The sequence below is a fragment of the Helianthus annuus genome, chromosome 1 (genome assembly GCF_002127325.2).
Source record: "Helianthus annuus cultivar XRQ/B chromosome 1, HanXRQr2.0-SUNRISE, whole genome shotgun sequence".
In the NCBI taxonomy this organism is placed as follows: Eukaryota; Viridiplantae; Streptophyta; class Magnoliopsida; order Asterales; family Asteraceae; genus Helianthus; species Helianthus annuus.
This window is the reverse complement of record NC_035433.2, coordinates 101,521,538-101,532,281: the sequence shown is the minus strand read 5'-3', so window position 1 is coordinate 101,532,281 and position 10,744 is coordinate 101,521,538. Positions and strand designations below refer to the sequence as shown.

The window sequence follows — 10,744 nt, the reverse complement described above, 5'->3', positions numbered from 1 at the left end:
ATATCTTCCTTTATTGCTTGCTGAAGCAGACTGATCATTAATTTCTCATCACGATATTTCTTTTTATCCGCAGTACTCATTTCCCTAAGTGTTAGCGGAATGCCATTCACAATGTCATCTTTTGTGGGTTTTTTATATTGTACTTCAGTGTGTTCCCACGCATCAAGATGATAAGCTTCAACCCAATTCGCGAAACGTTCTGACCACACATTATAATCATCAATATCCATGAGTTTCGGTGGTTTCTGAGACGTTCCAGTTTCATTTTCTATCAAAGCACTTTGGGTAATCGAGGCCGGGGTAGCAAAAGCGTTATAAAATTCAGAATCCATCGTTCAAAATTGTCAAAAACTTGTCAAACTGTTCAAATGAGCGAACTGTCTTAATAAGCGGTTCAGACAATATCCAAATCAGCGGTCCAATACACAATCCTTTTGAGCGGTTCACAAGTGTTCGAATGAACGATCCAATTTGGGTTCGAGCGATCCAGTCAGATAAGCGGTCCAACTTGTGTCCGGATAAGCGATCCGGCTTTCGAGCGAGTCCAAATAAGCGATTCAATAAAGTCCAGATAAGCGATTCAATAATCGTCCGGATAAGCGATCCAATAATCGTCCGGATAAGCGATCCGATCGAGTGAACCAAATAAGCGATCCAACTTTTGTCCGGATAAGCGATCCGATCGAGTGAACCAAATAAGCGATCCAACTTTTGTCCGGATAAGCGATCCGATAACGTCCGAACGAGCGGTCCAGAAGTGTCAAATGAGCGATCCGACTATAATTGTTCACAAGAGCGGTCCAAATAAGCGAACCAGCCCAGATTCCTTCGCGATTTCGAACAGGAAAATCTCGATATCTCCCAAACGGCTTGGAATTTCGAGCTGAAACTCGGTAGGGTTTTTAATCAACACATTTCGCACAACATACTCAAAAATCAGCTAAAACGGACCGTGAAATCTTAGTCTGACGTGAGAAAGAAGGTGTAGAAAAAGAAAACGTGACGAAATTCAGCAAATTTCACTAGAACTCCTCCTCCTGAAGCTCTGATACCACTTGTAGGATCGTTTGCTGACCTCACGAGTCGTTCAGAGAAGTTCGTATCCGAATTGAGAGGCGGAAACTAACAATTCGGTGCTATACACGCTGAATTCACTTTAATATTGCTGTTGTATTGATTTCTTGCAAGTTTACACGATCAGACAGCACTTCGGTTGAGTACCGGAACAATTACACCTTTAACTATGTGTTTCTAACTCTATTTCTGGAACCACTCTTATGACCTATTTATATAGTTCTGGAACCACTTATACGGCATGTCCGTATGAGTGGTTCACCAACTTGCCGTAAAAGGGGTCCATGATCATGACATAAGAGTGGTCCTAGAAGTGTACATAAAAGCGGTCCTAGACTAGATATGACACAAAAACGGTCCTAGATCATGTAAACATAAACAATCCTATACAAATCACTATATCTAGGATTCCGTGCCATTTCTGATCTGTTCAGCTTCAAGACTCGATGAAAGACGTAGTCAGCAGACGTAGATGCACTAACAAGAGGACTTTTGGGTGAAGGGTTAGGCTTGGGCTAAAGATGGGTGGTTGGGTTAGTGGTTAGTAAAAGGGCGGAAAGCGTAAAAAACGTCAGTTTTTGGAAGACTTTTTATTTTTCATAGCTTTTTATTTTGATGAAGCATTTCTTTCAAACAAAGTTATTTTTGATAAACTTGTTTGTTTATTTCTTTTGGCTTCATCATCATTTTTTTTACCAAGTCATAAGAAAAACCGAGCTTTGTTACTAAAATAAAGGGTTTAAAATGAAAAAGGGTTTAGGTGGGTAAAAAGGGTGTTTGTTTTGAGTTAAGAAATGAAAAGGTTTAGGCTCAAAGGGGTTAACTAGGGGGATATTGGGTAGGTGGTAAAAAAAAGAAATATAATGGTGTAGAAATAAAAAGGGTTAGTCCTAATGCCTCCATCATTTACTTACTTGGGTTTAAGTTGGTAAGGACCGGGAATGTATCGTCGTGGCAAGTTCTAGAGTCGTAAGAACCAAGCGGCTATTTACACAAGAAACGAAAAATGAGCATTTAGTTTAAAGATATGTATTTGTATGCTCAAATAAGGCTCAAAACTCACTTTTTGTGGGAATGGGTTTTTATGTAATCAAGTATATATAATCAAATTTTAACTAAACTTGTCATGCCGTTTCATAATTTTCTTATGTTGGTTCTTTTTATCACGACGCTATCGGTTGTAAATTTGTAAAAATATAAGCTTTTTTAGAATTTGAAATTCCCAAATTAAACCTAGACAAGTAAAAAAAATGAAAATTTTTGACAAAAAATTTGGGGTGATTAGCGGTTCCAATAGAGTTTTGTGTAAGGCTTGTTAATTAGGACTTGCAAGATTCAAGGTTTTAGCATCCCCCCCACACTTAAATTACACATTGTCCTCAATGTGTCCCTAAAATAAGTTTTTAGGTTGATTGAATGTGCAAAAAGGTGTGAAAAAGCAAAATTTTATGTTACTGGGCGTCTGGACACGGCCCCGTGGTGTCCGGGCATGGCCCCATGTTCATATCTCCAGTAACAAAAATTTGTAAAAAGAAACAGAAGCCTGGACACGGGGGCATGTTCAGTGAGCACGCCCCGTGTCTAGTTACCTGAACTGGGCATTTTCTGCAGATTGTGCAGCACGGGGCCGTGTTGGGCAGGCACGGCCCGTGCTGAACTTGCTGTAAAGAGGAAAAATTAGTCGGGAAGCTCTGTTTTTGTGCATGGGGTGCTGGTTCAAGTTTCCCTTGTTATCCTTCACCATCTCGAGTGTGTTTTATTCCTGAAAATTAAAACTAAACTAGAAAAAATAAAAATTAATCTAAACTAAACTAAGGATAGTTCCGCGGAATGCCTCCGTGGTGCGCCACGTTTATAAGGGTCCTTGGTTAGACCCAAAGCCTGGTCATATGTTACCCAAGGGGGATGTTTTGCATCCCATGCTACACCGTCGGAGAGCATCATCCAAGCTTGAGTCGATGACCTTCATGTAGTTGACCGGGTCTTCGTCTTCTACTCTTTTTCCAACCCCAAACTTTACTCCCTCGTCCCCAAACTTCAATGTTAGTGTTCCGTCATTCATGTCTACCACTGCTTGTGCTGTGGCTAGAAATGGCCTCCCTAGTATGAGAGGGACTTCAGCGTCTTCTTCCATGTATAGTATGACAAAGTCGGCCGAGAAGACGAAATTGTCGACTTTGACCAATAGATTTTCATCGACACCTTGTGGATATTTGACGGATCGGTCGGCAAGTTGTATGCTCATCTTTGTAGGGCTCGTATTTCCTAGGCCGAGTCGTTTGAACATTGAGGCGGGCATGAGGTTTATGCTAGCCCCAAGATCGGCTAGTGCATTGCGAATGGGGGATTCCCCAATTGAGCAAGGAATTATGAAGCTTCCAGGATCAATCTTCTTTTGTGGGAGTTTGTTAAGTAGTAAGGCGGAGCATTCTTCGCCTAAGTTAACTAATTGCAATGATTCAATTTTCCTTTTATGAGTGAGGAAGTCCCTCATAAATTTTGAGTATTTAGGCATTTGAGTTAGGACTTCGATAAATGGAATATTAACATGCAATTGTTTTAGTAAATTTTCGAACTTTGCGAATTGCTCATTGGTCTTTTGACGAATTGACCGACCGGGGTATGGAACCGGAGGAGTCTTAGTAGGCTTTTGAATTGGTGGAGAAGCCTTCTCTTGTTGCAGCGTGGGTGGAGCTGTGGACTGGCTTCTTTCAGTTGGCGGTGACGGAGCCTCTTCGGAACCCACGGTACGGTTTCTCAACGTTATGAGATGTACTTGCGCCTTTGGGTTGGTTTCAGTATTACTTGGTAATGCGCCTTGTGGTCTCTCTGAGAAATTTTGAGCCATTTGATTTAATTGTTTTTCAATGTTTTGTATACTAGCTTGTTGATTTCTAAAATTCGATTCCAATTGTTGAAATCGATCCGAGTTTTTCTTTTCGGTGTCGGAGATGAGGCGAGATACAGTATCCTCAAGCCTTTCTCGTCCACCTTGTTGTTGAGAGAAATTTTGTGACTCGACTCTTGGTGGTTGAAAGTTTGTTCTTTGGTTCGGATTTTGTTGGTTACTACCATTGCCGGGTTCTCTCCAACCAATGTTAGGGTGATTACGCCATCCCTGGTTGTAGGTTCCAGTTGGACGACCCGACGGCCTAGGTCTATTGTCAATGTAGTTTACCGACTCGGTTCTATCATCTACTTCTTTCATACAACTCCAATTTTCATGTGGCCCACCACACCCTTCACAAGCCATAACCGAGACCGTTTTTGTCATTTCTAACTTTTTGATTTTTGAAGAAAGGGTCTCGATTTGGGCTTGTAAAGAAGTGCTTTCGTCAACCTTATGGGCGCCCAGGGCAATAGATTTATTGCCTCGGGGAGTGTGCCACTGAAAATTGGTTTGAGCAATTTCCTCAATTTGACTATATATTTCATTAGGACGACGATTACCTAAAAGTCCCCCGAAGCTAGAGTCAAATGTTTGTCTTGTGTGTGGCAACAACCCATTGTAGAAAGTGGATACTTGTTGCCACACCGCAAGACTGTGATGGGGACACTTTCTTAGTAGCTCCTTGAACCTTTCCAAGTTTCATATAAGGATTCCCCATCCTCTTGTGAATATGTATTAATTTCAGTCATTAATTTAGCCGTTTTAGCAGGAGGGAAATACTAATATAAAAACTTTTGGGCTAGTTCATCCCAGGTGTTTACCGAGCCAACAAGGAGGGCATTAAGCCAAGCCTTAGCTCGGTCTTTTAGTGAAAATGGAAACATTCGAAGGCGGATGGCGTCGTTTGATGCTCCATTGATCCGAAAGGTATCACATATTTCTAAGAAATTTGTAATATGTAGATGAGGATCTTCGTCCGCAAGCCCATGGAAGGTTGCGGAGTTTTGAAGCATTTGTATCAAGTGTGGCCGAAGTTCGAAGTTGTTGGCTTCGACATTCGGTGCATTGATAGCGGCGCTGAGCTTACCTACAGTGGGTCGTAGGTAATCCATGAGGGTACATTGGTCCGCCATTGGAAGTGGGTCCCCGAAACTTTCTCTTGGTTTTTAGCTTTAAGTCTTTTTTTGAGAAAGCGTTCGGGTTCTTCTAGAGGTTCTTTTATGTCTCTACTAGAACTGGAGCTCATACACTACGTAGAAAGTCCAGATGTGGTGCCTGGCTTCCAAGTCCTACAATAAAAACAGAAAAGAACGTTGGTCAGAAGGTTCACCACGGCCCCGTGCTCAGATGAACACGGCCCGTGGTCGGAGATACAGTGATTGTTTTCCGGATCCATGTTACTGGGGAGTTGGACACGGCCCCGTGTTGCACCGACACGGCCCCGTGCTCAGCTCTCTGTAACTCGGAAAATAAAAACTGCCAGTAACAACGCTGGGCACGACCCGTGTCCGACCAGGCACGGCCCGTGCTGAGCTCTGCAGGGACTGAAAAATTAAGAAAATCCTAAAAAAAACAAAAAAAATTAGAGTAAAAAAACGATTAGGCCGTTGATTCCTAACTTTCTTAAAATCCTTGTGTCCCCAGCAACGGCGCCAAAAACTTGATGCGTGTGTAGTGTAATATATTTTAGGTGTATATTTTAAGCCCTTTTTACACTTTTTTTAGCCAAGTTTTAAATTTATAAAACACGATATTTACTAACACTAAACACACATATGGGCAAGTGTACCCATCGTGAACGTAGTATAATGTTGGTAAGATACCGAGGTCGTCCAAGGACACAAGGGCTTTTAGTACCGGTTTAACCTCAACGTCTAATCAAATCAAAAGTTAGAAAAAGGTTTTTAAACTAGAAAAATAAAACTAAATAAAATGCTGAAAAATAAAATAAAAGTAAAAACAGATAGACAAGATGAATCACTTGGATCCGACTCGTGTGTAGTGTAACCTTTGATTATTTCCGCACTTTTACACTTTTTAAGAGATTATCTTAGTTATTGTAGTAGGCCCCTCTTTTGAAGGTGACGTTACTCTCAACCCAGTAGTTTGAGTCAGCAAGGATACAATCCTAAAGGGTCGGATTATTGAAAGATAATTAATTAAGTTATTAATGCATAATGTGGTAGACCCCTCTTTTGAAGGTGACGTTACCCTCGGCTAAGTAGTCTGAGTCAGCAGGGATACAGTCCTAAGTATCCGGGTTAAAGTTTTAATAGTAGCTTAGTTATGAGGGGATCAAAGAGTTTGGACCCCCGCCATCCAATACCGGTGGCTATTGAAGGAGGTCCTACTAAATTTGACCCAGGTCCTTTGCAGGATCTATACACTGAACAGTGGCAAGACTCTTACCAAAACGTTCCCTTAACCCCCCGACCAGGTAGCCAACATATATCCATATAGACCGTGGAGATATGAATGGTGAAAATCTTTTATTTTATATAGATAGTAAAATAATGCCAAGACACCATGGACAAACGATAAGGAAGAATCACCTTCAACATAAGAAACTACTTATTAAATTCATTAATACATAACCAAATAAAAAGTGCAAAAAGATTAAAAATAAAAAGTATTACACTAAACACTTGTCTTCACCAAGTAATGTAAGAGACTTAGGCAAACATGGCCTTTGATTGTCAAAGACTCTTACGATCAATCTTGGATCCCGAGACGACTCACACACTCTATGATGGACAATGGATGATGGTGGTGGATGATGGTGTTGTGATGGTGGTGGGTGGTGGGTGAAGTGTGAGAGAGGTGGTGTGCCAAGGGATGGTTTGCAAATGAGCCAAGCACCCCTATTTATAGCCTGAGCAGTAGCTTGGACACGGCCCCGTGGCCATCCTCCTTCTCTTTCTTCATTAATTGCAGTTTGTCTGCATTAGTTGACCACGCCCCCGTGTCCGCTGGGCACAACCCCGTGTGTAGAAGCGTATCTGTACTATCAAGATTTCCTCAGATTCTGCGAATCTTAGAGTTGACCACGACCCCGTGTCCATTGGGCACGCCCCCGTGGTGGGTGATAGAAGCTTCTACAGCTTTGTCTTTTCTGCTGACACTTGGGCACGCCCCCGTGCTCACTGACCACGGGGCGTGTTCAGCCTTCTGTTCTCTTGTTTTGCTTGGGAAGATGCTGTCGGGGGGTCGGGCATGCCACGTTTGTTCCTTTTCTTGTATTTATGTTAGATTTAGCTGCCTTTTTGTTTCTTTTGTTCATTTGAGCTCATTTAATCCTAAAAATACAAAAGGAAGACAAAAACACACTTTTTCCAACATTAGTACTAAAAAGGGGTTAGTTTTATGCCACAATTGATATAATTTATATATTGTATTTTGTGCACATCAGTGGTAATTAAGGTAGAATGGTAAACAAATGTAGTTGTGAGATCGCCCTCAATGCTGTAAAATGATAAAAACCTGTTTTGATTAAATTGGGATTCACTCACCAGTATTTTCCGTTGACAAAATGTTTTAAAACGCGTTTCAGGTAACATTATATGAAAGCCTATTAGCAGCTAGCTGGAGAGCACTAAAGACTTGGGATAGTGGCTATAAAAGTTACTTAAAATAAACAAGACATTTTGTTTTCAATAATTAGGGTTTATCTCTATCAATGTATTGTCAAATGAACTTGGGTTTTATTCCCATAAATTATTATTATAAAAGTTTGGTGTTTTACTCTGATAAAAATATTTCCTAACTACGATCCTTATGTATTCCGCTGCCAAATTAATAAACACCGATACCACCCGCTCTGAGTAGCTCGCGGTCGCCCGCTCGTCGACAGGGGTCGGGGGTTGCGATAGAAGGTGGTATCAGAGCTACACCCACTAATTCAAGCCAGAGAAGTGTTCTGCTGACATTGAAATTCCAAATTATGTGTTAGGAAATAGATTATGTGATTATGTGTTATATGTTATTTGACTATTTATTAGTTTACAGTATGAGTGATCAAGGAACAGCAGACCCTTATCGTCATTTAGGTAGTTCACAGAAAAATGAGGGAACATCATCCCAGCCTGATCCCTCAGGTTATTCAACAGATACAGAAGAGGGAATATTTATTTTTAAGGCACACTCGGAGGAACCTTTTACTACTAAGAAAAGAGGTTGCTTTAATAAAGGAGCCCATGAAAGGAGAAAAAGAATGAACAAGTTACAGCAACAGAGAGCAATAGCTAGGGCCAATAGGGAGGCGAATTCACAAATCCAAAAGAAGAATTAGATAGACAGTTGGCCAATTTCCATATGTTAGCCACTACAGCCGTAGACAATGACCAAAACCAAGTAGCTGAACCTCCAGACCAACCAATGCAAGAACCTTACCAAGAAGATCCATTTCCTAATGCAGACCCTTATGAAATTCCCAGGATTCCCCCACCAAACTCCATAGCCCAGTACACTGACCTTAACCCTTTAGACCCCTTTTGGAGTAGTGAATGGAGGACATAGAGTGTAATAAGAAACCCTTACCCCTACGATCAACCTATCCCTCAACATCCTGATCCTGTACCAGCACCCATGCCACCTATGAGCCAGGAAAACTTGGAAGAACTCCGCTCATTAGGTGATGAATTAGTAGAAGAAGGAGATAGAATATAAATAATAGGAGAGAAACTTATGTGGAAATAGGTCGTGCGTGACATACATGATTGGATCCATAACTAGATATACGTGTAATTTTATACTATATATATATATATATATATAAGTAGGGATGCATAGTATTTTCCTTTCCAGTTGTAATTTGTAATAGATGCATATATATATATATATATATATATATATATATATATATATATATATATATATATATATATATATATATATATATATATATATATATATATATATATATATATATGAAAAAAGAGTAAAAGTCGCAATGATCGACGTTTTTGATCAACTTGTTCGTGTAATTATGTGTAAATGATTGTATTCAATTCTATTCTATGATAATTAATATCTGGTAAATGTCTACGATCTAGATGGACAACGAAGTAAATCAAGAAAGCCAGAATAATGAGAATAACGGAAACCAAATAGATAACAGTGCCATTCAACATATAGTGGCACAAGGAATTATAGATGCCATGCCTTATATTATCAAGATTGTTAGGGAAGCAGATAAATCTGCAAATGGCAGTAAACATCAACACACTGAACCAAGTCACAGTGTGAATAATGACAATGGACCTATTATCCAGGTTCCAATCCCTAAAAGAAGAAGAACCGCTCCACACGGTTGTTCTTTTAAAGAATTCTTGGCCTGCAAACCTATAGAATTCTCAGGCAATGAAGGAGCCATTGCAACCCTATGTTGGATAGAAAAGACAGAAGCAGTCATAAAAATAAGTAAATGTGGAGACGAAGATAAGATTATGTTTGCTTCTAATCTTTTCAAAAATGCAGCCTTAGAATGGTGGAATACTATTCTCCAGTCTAGAAGAAGTGACAGAGTTTATAATATGGAATGGATCAACTTTAAGGAAAAAGTTGAAAGAAAATTATGTCCTCCTAATGAGAAGGAAATAGCCAATAAGTTCCTAAATCACAGAATGACTGGAATAGGCTGCAAAGGTTACACTACCATATTCTTCGAATATGCTAGGATTGTACCATCCTTAGCCTCACTCGAACCAGTACTAATCTCCTGTTATATTTGGGGATTAATTGGTGAGATTAGACATGTAGTCAAGGCAGCTAGACCGCAAACCATAGAAGAGGCAGTAGAACTAGCCAATACCTTGACTGACGAACTGGTACGTACGCAAGAAGAAAACCAGAGGAAGAACCTAGCTCAAAAGCTTACACAGGAATTCCGTTCTAGTAATTCCTACCGTGGAAAGGGGACAGGTTCTTCTGTACCCTACTGTAAGAATTGCAAAAGAAAGCATTTTGGAAAATGCTCTACTTATTGCAACTTTTGCAAAATCTCTGGACACAAGGAAGAAGATTGTAGGAGGAAACCCAGCAATGGGATATGCTACAATTGTGGAGAAAAAGGACACATTAGACCGAACTGTCTGAAACTAGCTCTAGCCATGCCCAACAATACTAAAACGACAGTAGCACCCAAGAAGAATACTAGAGCCTTTGTTCTGACAACTGAGGAAGCCAAGATGATTCCGGATGTGATCGCCGGTACGTTTTTAGTTAATGACATTTTTGCCAAGGTATTGTTCGACTCTGGTGCAAACCAAAGTTTTATCAATACTTCTTTCTACCAATTTCTTAATCAACCCTTAGTCAAAATTCAACAAGACTGTTTGGTAGAAACGACCAATGGAGAATCTGTTAAGATAAGTGAAATCTTGCAGGGAGCAAGAATAGAAATCCTAAACCATAATTTCTTTGCTAACCTTTACCCAATGAATTTGGCTGGTTTCGATGTTGTATTAGGAATGGATTGGTTGGTAGCCAATCATGCCAATATTTTATGTGATCAAAAGTTAATACAAGTAAGTACACCAAGTGGTGAAAAGATCACAATTAAAGGAGATAGGTCAAATAGATCAATGAAATTCATCTCTGTGATGAAAGCTGCAAGTTATGAAAGAAAAGGAGGAATAGTATATATGATTTCTGTAATCATTAATACTAAAGGAAAAGAATTAAAAGATATTCCTGTAATATCTAAATTTGCAAACGTTTTTCAGAAGAGTTACCTGGATTACCGCCTGATAGAGAGGTTGCATTTAGAATTCACCTAATACC

The 10,744-nt window shown here is 39.9% G+C and overlaps 1 non-coding gene across 1 annotated transcript; it reads left to right on the top strand.

Moving 5' to 3' along the window:
- The first annotated feature begins 4,613 nt into the window (after positions 1-4,613).
- LOC118483053 lies at positions 4,614-4,719 on the top strand. The gene has a single exon (XR_004869521.1). It is a non-coding gene; the product is annotated as a small nucleolar RNA R71 (small nucleolar RNA).
- Positions 4,720-10,744: the final 6,025 nt, after the last annotated feature.